At 38.1% G+C, this 16,663-nt stretch overlaps 1 protein-coding gene across 3 annotated transcripts in view; it reads right to left on the bottom strand.

Annotated features, from left to right (window-relative positions):
• The window catches only part of LOC125272053 (catenin alpha-2-like), a 453,892-nt gene that overhangs the window by 153,271 nt on the left and 283,958 nt on the right, over positions 1 to 16,663 (bottom strand). The gene's annotated exons all lie outside the window — the stretch shown is intronic.

Raw genomic sequence — 16,663 nt, 5'->3', positions numbered from 1 at the left:
AGCCCGAACCCCGCCAACAACATTTTTTGGATGGGAAGTTCGGTCTGGACTCGATCCATTGTGGAGTAATTATGCTCGGCTCCCAGAAGGCCGAGCCAATCAAATTGCCAGGGCGGGCTTTAATCGATGATGGACAGGCTATCTGCGGTTACGTAACCACCCACGTCATCAAAGAGCGCTTGGGTTGAATTGGTTTTCACCAACGATGACTGCAGCTGGAGAAGTAAGATGTTTAGATTCCGCTATCACGTCTGTAATAAAAGAAATCGACAGCGCATTAATTTTAAAAGACGAACAAAGAACCGCAATCAAGGCATTTGTCGATGGGAAAGATGTGTTTGCCGTCCTTCCAACGGGATTCGGCAAAAGTTTAAGTACAAGTTCAACATACGTCACTTACTGCGTTGCTCTGATTGGTTGTAGGTCTATCCAATTGAGTGCAGAGTTGTTGTTTTTTTTACTGGTTCGGTTAAGACACGTGCCATAATTCAAATGCAATGGAGCAGTATCAGACTCACATTCTGCCTAGAATATGAGTATGACGAAGTCAGGCTAGCATCTTTGCTGAATACAATTATTCTCTTCTTAAAGGTACTGTACACCATGTAACTGCTGGCCCTCTAGCGCTTAAAACTGCATGCATTTTTGTGGAAGAACATTGTTTAGTGTGCTTCGGCTCTGCATGACTGTGCGGATGAATATGGTTCTTTCTCAAAGCTAAAAAAGATAGAGAGATTATCTTACTGCTCATAAAACATTCACTACTGGGCTTAAGAGACATAACCAGTTTAGATGGAAAGGATCTCAACCTGACTAGCTGAAGACATTACTATACGCATTAATAGACACATTACATCCTTGAAAATAAATTCCAGCACAGCGCTACAAAAACTCATAATGAAATGACACTTCACAACAGAAAATAACTCTTATAGAGCTACACATGAAGATTTATCTGTTCAATAAAATACATTATTAACCAGTTAAGTAATAAAAAAAACATCTCCACATCACTTTTACAACCTTTCCAATCCCTCAGTTCTCGCCATCTCCGAAAAGCCAAACCAGTGTTGATTCTGGTTTTATTACAAGCTATTTTTGCCAACAGACTCCCCTGTTTGGCATTTTATTTTTCATTTTTTAACTGGCAATCGAGGTTCGAGATTTCGACTTATATAGTGAAGGCCGATTTCAAAACACTGCTTCAGGAAGCATTGTGAATCAGTGTGTCGAATCCGTGGTTCAGATCGCAAAAGTCACGTGATTTCAGCAGTTTGGTGGGTTTCACCCGCGATCAGATTCATGATTCGATACACTGATTCATAATCCTCCGATGCGATACACTGATTCATAATCCTCCGATGCTTTCTGAAGCAGTGTTTTGAAATCGACCATCACTAAATAAGTCATTATTTTGTTTTTTTGCCGCACCAAAAATATTCTCATCATTAATATTGAACCACTGTACTCACATCGATTTAGATGTGTTTTTAGTACCTTTATGGATCTTGAGAGAGGAAATGTCATTGCTCCCTATGAAGGCCTCACGGAGCCATCGGATTTCAACTAAAATATCTTAATTTGTGTTCCAAAGATTAACAAAGGTCTTACGGGTGTGGAACGGCATGAGGGTAAGTAATAAATGACAGAATTTTCATTTTTGGGTGAACTAACCCTTTAATTTGTTCAGAAATCAGACTACACTGATCACTGTATGTTCTGTTCTGTATACTGAGTAAATAGTATTCCAGGAAACAACGTAATTTCCTGTTTAATAACTGGGTCTCTGGTTCCCAACCCTAGTTTCAACCAAGAAAGCAGATCCCTATTCCTCTTTCACAAACACATTTGTTCCAGAAAACAGCAGGTCAGAAGGAAAGACTGGACTGAGAGGAAAGAGCCAAAGCTGAGATTCAAACATATATCTAAATCGGTCTCTAATAGGCCAAGGAGGGCTGCCCCTGGGCCAGATCACGGTGCCATGAGAAAGTGGGGCCATTGGAAAGGGTCTTATCTTCATTCCAACACCTGTAGACAAGCAAAGAGTGGAACAAATTCTCCCGGTTTGCCGGTTCAGTTATACACAACCTTAAGTTACTCTCAAAAACAGGCAACAGCTGAATTGATTTTCTGATCCTCTTTGACAATGCGCAGCTAGCCACACATATTCATCCACTGTCCATGAGAAGCACAGAAGATATAAATGCCGGCCTGTATAATAGCACAGCTACTTCAGTTTGTGGAACATGCATCAGAATCCGGCACTTTAAACCAATCTTCCCAAAACCCTGAGCACTCAGGACCACTGATAAAAGCGGCTCTTAGCTGAAGTGGAGTAAAACATCGCTGTTGGTGTGATGCAGATAGTAGGATGCTTGGTGTCAACAATTTTATTCTTGCATTTGGTCCAGAATCTTAACATATCATGCATTAAAAAAAAAAATAAAAAATCCATTCCTAGTCTTAAAAAAAAAAAAAAAAAATAATAATAATAATAATAATAATATATATATATATATATATATATATATATATATATATATATATATATATATATATATATATATATACACTACTGAAAACTTGTTTTGTCCGTAAAGTCATCGGCAGGGTGAATCTATCTGAATCTACATCCCCCACCACCCCCACAGTCCTCTATGTTTATTCTGCTCCTACCACAATGGAGAATGGATTTAAATCCCATGTTTCTTATTTCACACAATGACAGGCTACCCTGGCCTTGGCAAATAAATGGTGATTTTGAAAGGTTAGACAAAAACAGAGGAGAATAGCGAATCGGTCCGCTTCTTTTTCTCACCTCCTAACTTTCCTCCAGCTTTAATTTATTGTTTGCTTCGCTGGAGCATGGGACTGCACTTTTTTGTGTCTGACTGTGAAGGTGAGAGGAGATGGGAGATGGTCCCTCTCCATTTGAACTTATATCTCTATATCTCCACTTTTTTTGTATCACCATTTCGTTTTTTTGAAATGTTTTTCCCACTTACAGCCCAACAACAAGAAGGTTAATGCACCATTGCACCATGTACTAGTGTGCCTACACGCTTGCCAGATGCTCCATAGATGAGTAGTTCACTTCACACAGACACTTCACAAAGTCAAAAGGGAGTTAACAAATTGCAGGTAGCGGTGAGCGGGTCGTGTGAATTCATAAAAGAATTTGCTGATGCAGATCAACATGGAACCTTCCTTCTCCAGTCAGCGATGCGTTTTAACTCTCTCTCTTTCCACAGCAGAGCAATTCTGTTTGAGATGAGAAAGGCACAGCAGGTAAGAGAGGCCAACTATTCATGCCCAGTTATTAACCCCGGGGTGCTAATGATCGTTAGCTTATATAAAGCTAATGTAGCGCAGGTAAAAATAAAGTCAATTAAGAGAGAGTGCTATTCAAACAGGGCTTGAAGGCTAGACATTTCATCAATGATGGACAGATCATGGCCAGCCATTTTGCATCTCAGCAGCAAAACATTGCACAGCCAGAAGTTATTGTGAAGATCAGAGACCTTTAAAGATCATTTGAAGGAATCAAAATACTTACAAAATGTACCAAAACTTAAAGGGTTAGTTCACCCAAAAATGAAAATAATGTCATTTATTACTCTCTTGTCTCATACCCTCATGTCGTTCCACACCCGTAAGACCTTCGTTCATCTTCGGAGCACAAATTAAGATATTTTGATTAAATCTGATGGCTCAGTGAGGCCTGCATAGACAGCAATGCTACCGAACTTCTCAAGATTCAGAAAGGTACTCAAAACATATTCAAAACAGTTCATTTGAGTTCAGTGGTTCAACCTTAATATTATAAAGCGACGAGAATACTTTTTTGTGCGCCAAAAAAAAAAAAAAAAAACGATAAAACAATATAGTGATGGCTGATTTCAAAACACTGCTTCAAATCTTTTGTTTCAATTCAGTGATTTGGAAAAATCACCTGACTTTGGCGCTCCGAATCACTGATTCGAAGCAGTGTTTTGAAATCTGACATCACTAGATATTGTTGAAAATTCGTTATTTCGTTTTTTTGGTGCACAAAATGTATTCTCAATTCAATTCGATTCACATTTATTTGTATAGCGCTTTTCACAATAGATATCATTTCAAAGCAGCTTTACAGAGAATGCATGTAAACATTACAATTTAGAGTAATCTGTTATTAGAGGTGACTGTCCAATATATGTGATTTCAGAAATGTACATATATAATCATGCAGTTAGCTAACAATGTAATAATTTAGGCAATTTAATTTACAATCACTGTTAGCAGATTAATGATTACATGTTAAGAATAATTGGGATATAGAAATGTGGGACTTTGCATCATCTGAAGTCCTCGCAGGAGCTGGTGCCGTCTCTTCACAGGTGACGGCCATCTGAAGTCTTCGTAAGAGGCTGGATCCAAACTGAAGCTGAATAAAGCTTGTGGCTTTATAATATTAAGGTAGAACCACTGAACTCACATGAACTGTTTTGGATATGTTTTAGTACCTTTTCTGGATCTTGAGAAGTTCAGTGGCATTGCTGAACTTCTCAAGAAGGTCAGCAATGCCACTTGAGAAGTTCATTGGATCGCGTGTCAAACTGCCAAACTGCTGAATTCATGTGACTTTGGCGCACCAAATTACTGATTTGAAACAAAAGATCCGAAGCAGTGTTTTGAAATCGTCCATCAAAAAGCCATGAAAATTTGTTACTTTTTTTTTTTTTTTTTTTGGCGCACAAAAAGTATTCTCGTTGCTTTATAATATTAAGGTTGAACCACTGAATTCATATGAACTGTTTTGAATTTGTTTTTAGTACTTTTCTGGATCTTGAGAAGTTCAGTGGCATTCTGATGGCTCAGTGAGCCATCAGATTTCATCAAAAATATCTTAATTTGTGCTCCGAAGATGAACGAAGGTCTTACAGGTGTGAAACGACATGAGGGTGAGTAATTAATTACATTATTTTCATTTTTGGTACTAGTCTTGACAAATTTATAAATATTTCTTGCCTGCTACTTAAATTAAAAACACAAAATCATTTAAGTCAATAAATGAATGAATAAACAAACAAATAAATGCATGCATGCATCCCTGTACAGACATCTTTTGATTATACAGAGCGTATATCTGATGCATATGGTTGTGAATCATCTTGGCTGTCAACACTATCATACAGGAACGTGTCCATAAACTAGCTGAAGTCATCACCTCCTCTCACACCTGCTCTCAAATCTCTGACATCCTAACAGAGAAGCAGCAGATGGTCTGGCAAGAACCCCCCTCCAGTCATGAATACAGGTGCCCCTAAGGGCTAAACACTGTCTCCTGTCTTACCCATATAATAAACACAAACAACTGTACTGCCAGCAACCTCTTCATCAAGCTTATATATATATATATATATATATATATATATATATATATATATATAAAATGTTAAATGGCAGTCTGGGCTCTGCTGGAAATCAAGATTTTCTGACCTGCTGTGAAGCTATGCATAACAGATTCCAGTTAGCAAACAAGAGAGATTGACTAAACAAGAGAGATTGACAACTCTTCTAAAATTATTTCGTTAATGCTTTGCCTAGCAATATACACACGCAAACAATTGCATTTGGAAGGCACTGATTTTTTTCCTCTTTTTACTCAGCTACCCAGCAGCTCCTTGCTTAACTAAGCCAATTGCGTGCCAAAACTAGAGCAGCTCCCCAGTGCGCAACAAAACTTCATGTGGAAACTGACAATATTGCCACTTTCTGGTTGTTTTTGTTTTGTTGTCAGTTTATAATTTCATTGTCTTGGTTTTGTTCAGCTCATAACAGTGCAAGTGATAAACAAACAGATACAACGACATACAGGCGCGTGACGGCGAGTCCCACGTGAATCAGTATGAGTCAACGTTGCATGCCCATCAAGCCTAAGCTCATTCTTAATGGGGTTTGGGAGATGCAAACATCCCTAGAACATCTAGCTTACCAATGGGAGATTTCAGAACTAGTGTCAGAAAGTGCGACGCCACCACAGGGGGTTTTTGAAAAATTTCTATTCTGATCAACAGCACTGCAACTTTTTTTTTCTTTTTTCTTTTTTTTTCTTTTTTTTGGTGACGAGGTTGGTAGCTCAATGAAATGATGCTTCTCATTATGAACGGTTCCATAATTCAATCATCAGAATAGCTGCAAAGTCAATCTCAGCTGGAACTCTCTCTCTCTTAGGATTTAAGCTTATATCCTTCATGCAGTCAGTCTCCGCAGGCCTAATTTTCTCTGTCAGGCCTATTAATGGAATTAACCGTCATCTATCATTAGTGTGCTTGGGATTTCTGAAAACACATTATCCAAAGACCTTTGGTACCCAGGAAAGGAAGATTGTTCTGTTGCCTCTGGCTCCGACTGAGGAGGGTCATCACTGAGATTTCAATGACTATCACTTGGCAAATGACGAAAGCTTTGCAAAGTTGCACGTGGTTTAAGCTTACTGTAAATCAAGTGTGCAGAATGCTAACAGAGATTCTGTGTGCCAAAGATGCAACAGCTGTTTATGAACAAATTTGAAGATGCTTTTGTCTGTTGTCTTGTTTCATGACCCTGGCTTCCAAAAAAAACCTAAAACTCACTTAGAGCCAGAAAATAAGAATGCAAGGCCGTATTAGAGTAGGAGACAGATCAAATGAGCTTGCATCATGAACATGGGGGCTAACAAATTGGACATGGCATCTGTTATGACATCTACTATTTCCCTAATGTGAAAGAGGACAGTTTAGCTGAGGGAATCTGAGGCGAGTTTTTTATTTGAAGTTGCACTGGAAAGGATCAAAGCCTTTTCAGATTGTGAAATTATTTAATGTCAACTTTTTAGGAAGACCTAACAAAGTCTAACGTCACAGCTGATTTTTTTTATTTTTTATTTATTTATTTTTTTATTTACATTTATGCATTTCACAGGCACCTTTGTGCAAAACAACTTACTGTGCATTCAGCAAATACATATTATCTGCCAGCGTGTTCTCTGGGAATGAACCCATGACCTTGGTGTTGCTAGGGCAATGTTCTTCCAGCGGAGTTAAATGTCAAGAGTTTGGATTCATCTGTTATGTGACTATCAGCAGTGGGTGGAATGAAGTAAGCCATTCATTGTCAAACATACAAACTGTCAAGAAAAGAACGTCACTTTCCAGTACACATGGTTTTCTGGGATGTCAATTGTAAACTGACTGTGCTCATTATACAAAGAGTTGGATTATAAATCACAAAATTACTAAAATGACTAAATTACTAAATTACTAAAATTACTCAAATTAGTAATTTTGTCATCTTTCAACTTCCAGGTGCAGTCACATTTTTACTGTTCCGTGAATTCTCATGTAGTCATTTCAAAAGTAATTCACATGAAAAGCACAAGGACAAAAGACATACCCATGCAGACTGAACATTGGGTTCAAGTTGCTCAAGCAAATATGTCATGTTGACCAACAGAAAGCTGCTTGGTTTGAAAGTAACTTCTGTGTGAGCTGTGCTTGATACATTTCAACACTATTGATAATGGACCTTTTTTTTGTGGGCACAATTTCGCAGAAATTTTCACAAAATGTATCCCCTTTAGCTTGTCTCAATTTCATTCCCTCCCATCACTATCCACCATAATTTACCATTTCTTCAAAATGATGGAATGTCTGATATGTGGTCTAGTGGTTGTATGTGCGTCAACATATTGAGCACAGTTCTCATTTAGGAGTTCTCATATTCAACAATCGTATCTTAATCTAATCTCGTTTGTGCCACTCATATGTGGGTGACAGGAGTTCCTCTTTCTTTCTGCTCCACATCATTCATTGACTTTTCTACTCTCCTGAAAGTAACAAAGGCAAAAAATGATGTTGACCTCCTCAATGGTTACAGTGATTGTTTTAAGTGAATAGTCTAAATGAGTGTGGTTTTAGAGCAGCCGAAATCATTCACAAGCTCATCTAGCTCCTGGAGGAAGGCTGCTAATATATAATAGGCATGCAATTAATGCTGCAAGGATGCCTAAACAGAGGCATAAAACTTACAAGGACAGAGTCTAATGGCCAAACCTGATGGGAACTGATGAGCATGCTTTTAAATACTTCAATGAGTGCAAAAAAAAAAAAACAAAAAACAAAAAAAGGATATTTTTGTCCCTTTTCTGATTGATGCTTCCTTAATTCTCATAGGATTTACATGCTTGCAATATGATTGAAAATGTGCATTCATTTGCATCTTTCTGAAAGGGCACATTTTTTTTTTAACTTCTAATAGGCATCTGAGAATTAAGCAAACAATATAAGAAAATAGAGAAAAACGACTAAACTCAGCTTAAACCAACCATATATCATATATCGTATTTGATATGCAAATTTCTAATGCCTCTAAAATGTCAATGACTTTTTGATGTTTTATTATTATGTTTTATTTATATGTTTATTATACTTTTTTAGTTATTATTATTATTATTATTTTGTCCAAACATTCAATAAAGTTTTAATTTTTAATGATTAATGAGTATTATTTCATATGTTAGGCTTTACAGAATTAATAGTAAAAGTTATTGTAAAAATCTTGTGTCTAATATAAAAATCATAATAATATTAATCTATGGGGGAAAAAAAGAAAAAAAAAACAACAAAAAAAAAAAAAAAAATTATGATAAGGCATGAAACATCAGTGTAAAACATTCACAGACTTCAGGTTGGATTTAATGGGTCTTAAGTAAAGGAATAAAGCAAGAGTGCAGTGTGCGTATTGTGCTTTAGATTAACAGGAGCTCAAGTGTAGCCTGTTGCTATCTTTGCACAGTGTCACCGAAACGCTAACGCCGAGAAGCCTCTATCACCACACTCCCAGCTGCCACGTGTGAGTGTAGAACCCAGGGATCAGATGCGAGAGACAAAAGCAGCAACCGTTTTCTCTCTTTCTCTCTCTCTCTCTTTTCTCAGCCCCACGCACACTTCCTTTGCTCCAGGATGTATTTTTGGCCTCTGAGATGAACACAAGCCCCGACCGTTCTCGCTTTAATCATCGTTTCAATGGAAGCCGCTGCCTGCTTTGTGACAAACTTGGGCGTCGCGTCCTGTTTGGCTCCTCATCTGCGTGGCTCCTGAAGTGGAGTAATGCGCCTGGCTTCGCACCGTCGCTCTGTGATTTTAGGGGGAATTTTGAGATTAATGGGAAGGATCAAGCTGTGCCGCGGGCCTGATCGCAGCCTACATTTCAAGTGTGGAAGTCTTAGCGGAACAAGGAAACTTCTGCGAGCGATGTTTGTTATTGGATGAATACGCGAAAACACACACAAATACTCCTTATCGAGGGCAAAAAGAACAGTGAAGTAAGCAGGTGGGTGCGGGGACTCCTGTGGCGCTGTAGCGCTTCATAGTGTGTGTGAGGTAAAAGACTAGGGCTCTACATCATTAAAAGACAATTCCAGCAGACTGCATCACATGGGTCACAGAGCGCCGCATGAAGACAGAACAGGAACAGATGCTCAGCAAGCTCTGGAGGCCTTCCTGATCTTAAGACAAGACTCACTGCCACACGCACACACACACATTTTCTTACACCATCACAGCCTTATCTTTTTGCCTGCATAACCTTTAAATTACCATTACCATTCAGTGTTAATTTTGACAGCAAATTTGATTTAGTGTTAGTCATAGTCTTTTGACTACAATGACATTTAGTTTTAGTGATACTGTAGTCATCTGAATTGTTTTAGTTTTAGTCGACTAAATATCATAAGATTTTGGTCAACTAAATCAACAGTAGATTTAGTCGACTAAAATCTAATGGGTTTAGTTAAATTGTAATGCATAAATTAAGCATTTCTGTAAAATTTCCAAACTCAATTACACTCCTGGAGAAAATATCTATTAACATGTTAATATGAATGATGTTAAGGTTTGGACATGCAATACAGACACAGATTTAACAGCTGTGACATGTAACATGCATTCTTTATAACCACTTGCTTACAACATTCTTCATTCTTTCATGCAGACATATTTATTTGTATAAGACGTTAAATAATTAGGACATCGGTTCTGGCTGGTTAGCTCTTCCCAAATTGTTCCTTTCTGACATTTGAATCTTGTTTTTATTCACTGTCGAAAAGATCAATCAATTTCGGTCATAGTTTTTTGTCATTCGAAACATTCAAAGCTGTTTTTTATTTAGTTATCATCTCGTTTTCATCAGTCAAAAAATGTTGATGAAAATTATTATGAAAATTCCTCAACGAAATGAACACTGCTACCATTCAAAAGTTTAGTGTAACTTTTTTTTTTTTTTTTTTTTTCCCCAAGAAATATTTTAGTCAGCAATGGTGCATTAGATCCAGGTCAAAGATTAGGTCAAAAGTGATGGTAGACATAAAAAAAAAAAAAGAAAAAAAATCATCTGTAGTCATCTGTAATCCATCTGTAGTGAACAACACATTCCGTAACAGCGGACAAAGGTCTTGGTGGACTAACACAAACAAACTGTCCAACGCCATCAGATAAAGATGGAAGGACTACATCCAGACACCTCTTAGAGGGCAAGAAGAAGACCTCTTGTAACAAGCCTGAGAAAGACAGGACTTCTCATTGGTCCACATGGAGTTTCTGCCCTTCAACAAACTAGAGACTACTTCCTAAGATTGGCCACAGACCGCCATAAAAATTTCTCGGGACCTTAGCAGCAATGGGTGAAACAAAGAGAGATCACAAAGATCCATCCAAATCCATTCAAAACTATGTTTGAAAAACCTTAGAACTGATGCAAACTAAAAAACCCATTTCATACTTATTCACAGAAATAAGTATTCTCAGTGACAGCTATTTTTAGTACAACATCTGACACAAATTCATCTGTTAAAGGGATAGTTCACCCAAAAATGAAAATGTGATGTTTATCTGCTTACCCCCAGCGCATTCAAGATGTAGGTGACTTTTTTTCTTTTTGTTTTCAGTAGAACACAAATGATGATTTTTAACTCCAACCGTTGCTGTCTGTCAGTCAAATAATGGGAGTGAATGGGAACTTGGATCAATAAGAGTCGAAAAACCTTGCATAGACAAATCCAAATTAAACCCTGCGGCTCGTGACGGCACATTAATGTCCTAAGACACGAAACGATTGGTTTGTGTGAGAAACTGAACAGTATTTATATCATTTTTTATTTATATCATTATATAAATACTGTTTGGTTTCTTGCACAAACCGACTGATTCGCGTCTTAGGACATCGACGTGTCGTCACGAGCCGCAGGGTTTAATTTGGATTTGTCTATGCAAGGTTTTTCGACTCTTATTGATCCAAGTTCCCATTCACTCCCATTATGTCATGTAGGAATATCCAAGCTGATCAAACAAATTGTTAAGGCAAGAATTACACCTTTTTTTTTTTTTTTTTTCTCTCACAAAAGCTATTCAGTATATGACAGAAAAGCTCAGACATCCTGTAAAACTGTTCACCTTGTATGTTCTTCTTAAAAGAATAAATAAATAAATAAATAAATAAATCAATCAATCACAAGGTTACGGAACAAAATTAGGATGAGTAAAAGATGACAGATTTTTCATTTTTGGGTGAACTAACTCTTTAAAATAAGAAAACAATGTAAAATAGAAGCATTTTCACAAGTGGACCCCACTGTATCTACAGATACAGTGATTCTGCAAATATTGCGCAGAACTTCTAAAAGCACGTGGCCTGAACTGGTTGTCTTCAGCAACTCTGAGAGGAAAAAGTAGAAAGAGAAACTGAGGTAGTGCAAGAGAGAGAGATAAAGAAAGAGAGCAAGTGAGCGAGAGTCTCCCTCGAGGGACACTTCATTAAGGCACCCGGGGCTAATACATTAGACAGGAAAATAAATGTTAACAGCCTCTAAAGCCGAAAAGTGGCAATGAAAGCTAACTCAATTAAATGCAGCATGATGGGCCAGGACGCATTGTATTTAATAGCAGCCGCCCGTGGAAGATAGAGCAAGAGGATGAGTAAATGGGGAAGAATGAAAAGAACAAGCCCTAGCTGAGGGACACAGTGCACAGGTATGTCCTAGTATGACAGCGCCGTATCTCTGTGTGGATGACTGTAACCTCCCACAAGAGTCACAGGAGATGCTTTTCAGATTGTGAAAAATCTCTTTCAGTCTTTAGTTAGCATTTAGTATCTGGGTCCCAGCACTCAAAGGCTACCACAGAGGTAGCATGAAAAAAGGCAGTTTGTGCTTGCTGTGAGGAAAGAAGGGGGCACAGCATCATTGGATTGTGGTCTGCAGAGAGAAATGACACAAAAAAAATGTTCTACTAAAGGATAAGAAAAAAAAAAAAAAGGAATAACCACCAAAACAGATTAGATAGATAGATAGATAGATAGATAGATAGATAGATAGATAGATAGATAGATAGATAGATAGATAGATAGATAGATAGATAGATAGATAGAACAAGACAATGATGGTAAATCAAGTGAAGTGAACCCCTCACATTTTTATTATATCTTTTCATGTGACAACACTGAAGAAATGACACTTTGCTACAATGTAAAGTAGTGAGTGTACAGCTTGTATAACAGTGTAAATTTGCTGACCCCTCAAAATAACTCAACACACAGCCATTAATGTCTAAACCACTGGCCACAAAAGTGAGTACAGCCCTGAGTGAAAATGTTCAAATTGGGCCCAATTAGTCATTTTCTCTCCCCGGTATCATGTGACTCGTTAGTGTTACAAGGTCTCAGGTGTGAATGGGGAGCAGGTGTGTTAAATTTGGTGTTATCACTCTCACTCTCTCATACCGGTCACTGGAAGTTCAACATGGTACCTCATGGCAAAGAACTCTGTGAGGATCTGAAAAAAAAAAATAAAAAAAAAAATAATTGTTGCTCTACATAAAGATGGTGTAAGCTATAAGAAGATTGCCAAGACCCTGAAACTGAGCTGCAGCACGGTGGCAAAGACCATACAACGGTTTAACAGGACAGGTTCCACTCAGAACAGACCTCGCCATGGTCGACCAAAGAAGTCGAGTGCACGTGGTCAGCGTCATATCTAGAGGTTGTGTTTGGGAAATAGACGTATGAGCTCTGCCAGCATTGCTGCAGAGGTTTAAGGGGTGGGGGGTCAGCCTGTCAGTGCTCAGACCTTTAAATTGGTCTGCATGGCTGTCGTCCCAGAAGGAAGTCTCTTCTAAAGATGATGCACAAGAAAGCCGGCAAAAAGTTTGCTGAAGACAAGCAGACTAAGGACATGGATTACTGGAACCATGTCCTGTGGTCTGATGAGACCAAGATAAACTTATTTGGTTCAGATGGTGTCAAGTGTGTGTGGCGGCAACCAAGTGAGGAGTACAAAGACAAGTGTGTCTTGCCTACAGTCAAGCATGGTGGTGGGAGTGTCATGGTCTAGGGGCTGCATGAGTGCTGCCAGCAATGGGGAGCTACAGTTCATTGAGGGAACCGTGAATGAGCAGAGCATGATCCCCTCCCTTCGGAGACTGGGTTTTCCAACATGATAATGACCCCAAACACACCTCTAAGACAACCACTAACTTGCTAAAGAATCTCCAGACCTAAACCCTATTGAGCATCTGCGGGGCGGCATCCTCAAACGGAAGGTGGAGGAGCACAAGGTGTCTAACATCCACCAGCTCCGTGATGTCATCATGGAGGAGTGGAAGAGGACTCCAGTGGCAACCTGTGAAGCTCTCATGAACTCCATGTCCAAGAGGGTTAAGGGATATAATGGTTTGGTTAGGGGTGTACTCACTTTTGTGGCCAGCGGCTTAGACATTAATGGCTGTGTGTTGAGTTATTTTGAGGGGTCAGCAAATTTACACTGTTATACAAGCTGTACACTCACTACTTTACATGTCATTTCTTCAGTGTTGTCACATGACAAGATATAAAATATTTACAAAAATGTGAGGGGTCTACTCACTTCTGTGAGATACTGTATATTATATATATATATATATATATATATATATATATATATATATATATATATATATATATATTATACAGTATATATGTATGCAATCACAGTGTGCTGATATAGAGCTATATCTCACGGCTACAAGTGTGATATTGCATTTATACAACAGTTCGGCGACGTGTGTGTAAATAAAAAAGAAATAAGAATGGATTGTCTTTAAAAACCCTCTTTTGTGAGGAACATCTTCCTTCTGCCATGGATTCAAATCTCAAGTTGACAGGTTAACAGTTGAGCCCAAGCCCCAGTTACTAATTATAAAACGTCACTTTAGGACTAATAACGAAGGAAAGTTGAGTCGCTTCATTGAAACTCATTGTAATATGAAGAGTATTAAGAGAGAGAGAGAGAGATCGCCTATGTGAGTGTATTACCTGCATCTAGCTGATATTCTTCAGGTCAATCTTATATTCATAATCAAAAAATCTGTTTGATTGTCCTCTGAGGAAAGTAATCTTTGTCTTTGTCCTTTTAACATCAGGCTGTCATCACTCCCATGACAGTGCTAGTCAATGCATTTGTCAGCATCTCATAAGATGTTGTTTAAAGTAAAAACAATTTCCTTGTTTCAGTCCATTTCAATATAACAGTTTTTGCGATTGTCTGACTCGCTGATGGCCTGGAGCTCACATCTTCGAAAGTGTCTAAACAAATTTTCAAATAGGCACTATGTTTACATTACCTCGCATATCTGAGGTCTAAACAACTATATTCTCTCCTAAAAAAAAAACTCTTAAAACAACATTCCGTTACAAAATAACAGTAGTATCTATAAAAACATGGTGGGTTTGCTCGTCCGCAATGACACTCGCTGTGAGAATGCTGACAGCAGAGCAATTCAAATGGTGAAACGGTTATCATGTGATACTGGAAGAATATCGATGGATGGATGGATGGATGGATGGATGGATGGATGAATATTGTTCCACATTTTAGCTACAAACATAACAATTTTTGTTTTGTTTTGTTGTTGATTCAGTGTAGCAAATCATCACAATGATGGTCATCACTCTTTAAAAGTCACAACAGGCATCTGGTGATATCCATGTAATTGCTTTCTTCGGTCCAAAAAACTGACTGATGGCATTTTATTTCAAATCTGTGCCCTCTTAAATCGCACCCTGATGGAATATCATCTCATAAACAAATACAACCCTGTTGGCGGCCCTAAAAAAGAATGAAGGCATACCTCCCCTAATGGTTGACCACTTTGTGCTGAGCTAATGCTTCTACAATTACAACATCAGATAATTCATGCTAATAGAAAATGGGAAGCCGGTGGAAGATGAAGCCTGTAGAGGAAGAATCGATAGTTTGTGAAACTGTTAGTCACGTTCAAGGCCACATACACACACACTGATACACATGTTTGTGCTGCTTCTGTCTGCAGAGACTGTATAATAAGGCCTGTTGGGTCAGGAGTGTGTGTGAAGACACTTACTGTGGCCCCAGTATAACATGCTTCAACCAATACTGGTATTTTTATGTTAGAGGGTTCAGTTGAGGGGATTTGGGGCTTACATTCAATGAGGCATGGAGTCCTGGAAGAGGCTTTGTCATATTATATACAGGCCAATCAATCACAAGTAAGAGTAGGTTTAACGTAACCATAAGCCTACTATAGAATTCAACAGCAGTGTGTGTGAAGATTGCCAATTGCAAGATCTATACTTCGGTATGGATCTTGACCTAAAGATGCCTACTGAGAGGACTTAAGTGAAGATCTGTCCATATGTCAGCTACATTGTTCCAGGAAAGCTACATGTCAAGAGCTAGTAGAAAGTTTCAAGAATGGCTACCCAAAGGCAATGTCTGCATAATGGTCAAACGATATATCGCCAAGACCGATATATTGGCTGATAGTTGGCATTTTTAAATATCGGCATTGATCCTGATCACCCTGTCAGGGTTTATTCTGAGATAACAACCAGCTGGATATTATCCCTTACTTATAGCATTTTCTTTTATATTATTAGTTAACAGAAAGGCAAACAATATACCTTCTCATTTACCGTCAGCATTCAGCAAATATGCTTTTATAAAATTTAAATAAATATTTGAATATCTAATAAATATTTAATTTAAAAAACCTAGCAGACTTAGTCGAATCGAGCTGTGAGATATTCTGAAGTGCGCATTTGTAGCCTGCACGAACGTGATAATCTGTGCGAATTGAATGCAGAGTTCAGCTTCACTGGAGACACACGATCAACAAACTTTAAACCCTTGATTTCAAACTATGTTGCACTATATTCAGTTGCCCACTAAGTCAAATTCATGTCATATTCACTGTCTGCTGTATGTAAAATTAGTGCTACCTTGTCTTTACTTGAAAAAATATGATTCCCAGTGCGCACAAACTTACCAGATTACTATGTGTCCTGTTGGTTATAGTGATTACAGAATCAGAAGAATCTGCTTTATATCGACCATCGCCCACCCTGCTCTCTAAGATATTGGCATCAGCCATCATAAAAACAATATTGGTCCACCACTACATATTATCCATTCAAAATAATTGGAGATTTCAAAAATATAGTCTTATCAAGTGGCTGAATCTATGAATCAACAGTTCAAGGCTTAACAGGGTCTAAATGTTAAAGTATAGTGCACCTCATTTCTTTGTTTTGTGGAACACACACACACAAAAGATATTTTAAAAAATGGCTCCTT

This window comes from Megalobrama amblycephala, linkage group LG7, assembly GCF_018812025.1.
Source record: "Megalobrama amblycephala isolate DHTTF-2021 linkage group LG7, ASM1881202v1, whole genome shotgun sequence".
Lineage (NCBI taxonomy): Eukaryota > Metazoa > Chordata > Actinopteri > Cypriniformes > Xenocyprididae > Megalobrama > Megalobrama amblycephala.
This window is presented reverse-complemented; position numbering and strand designations above follow the sequence as displayed.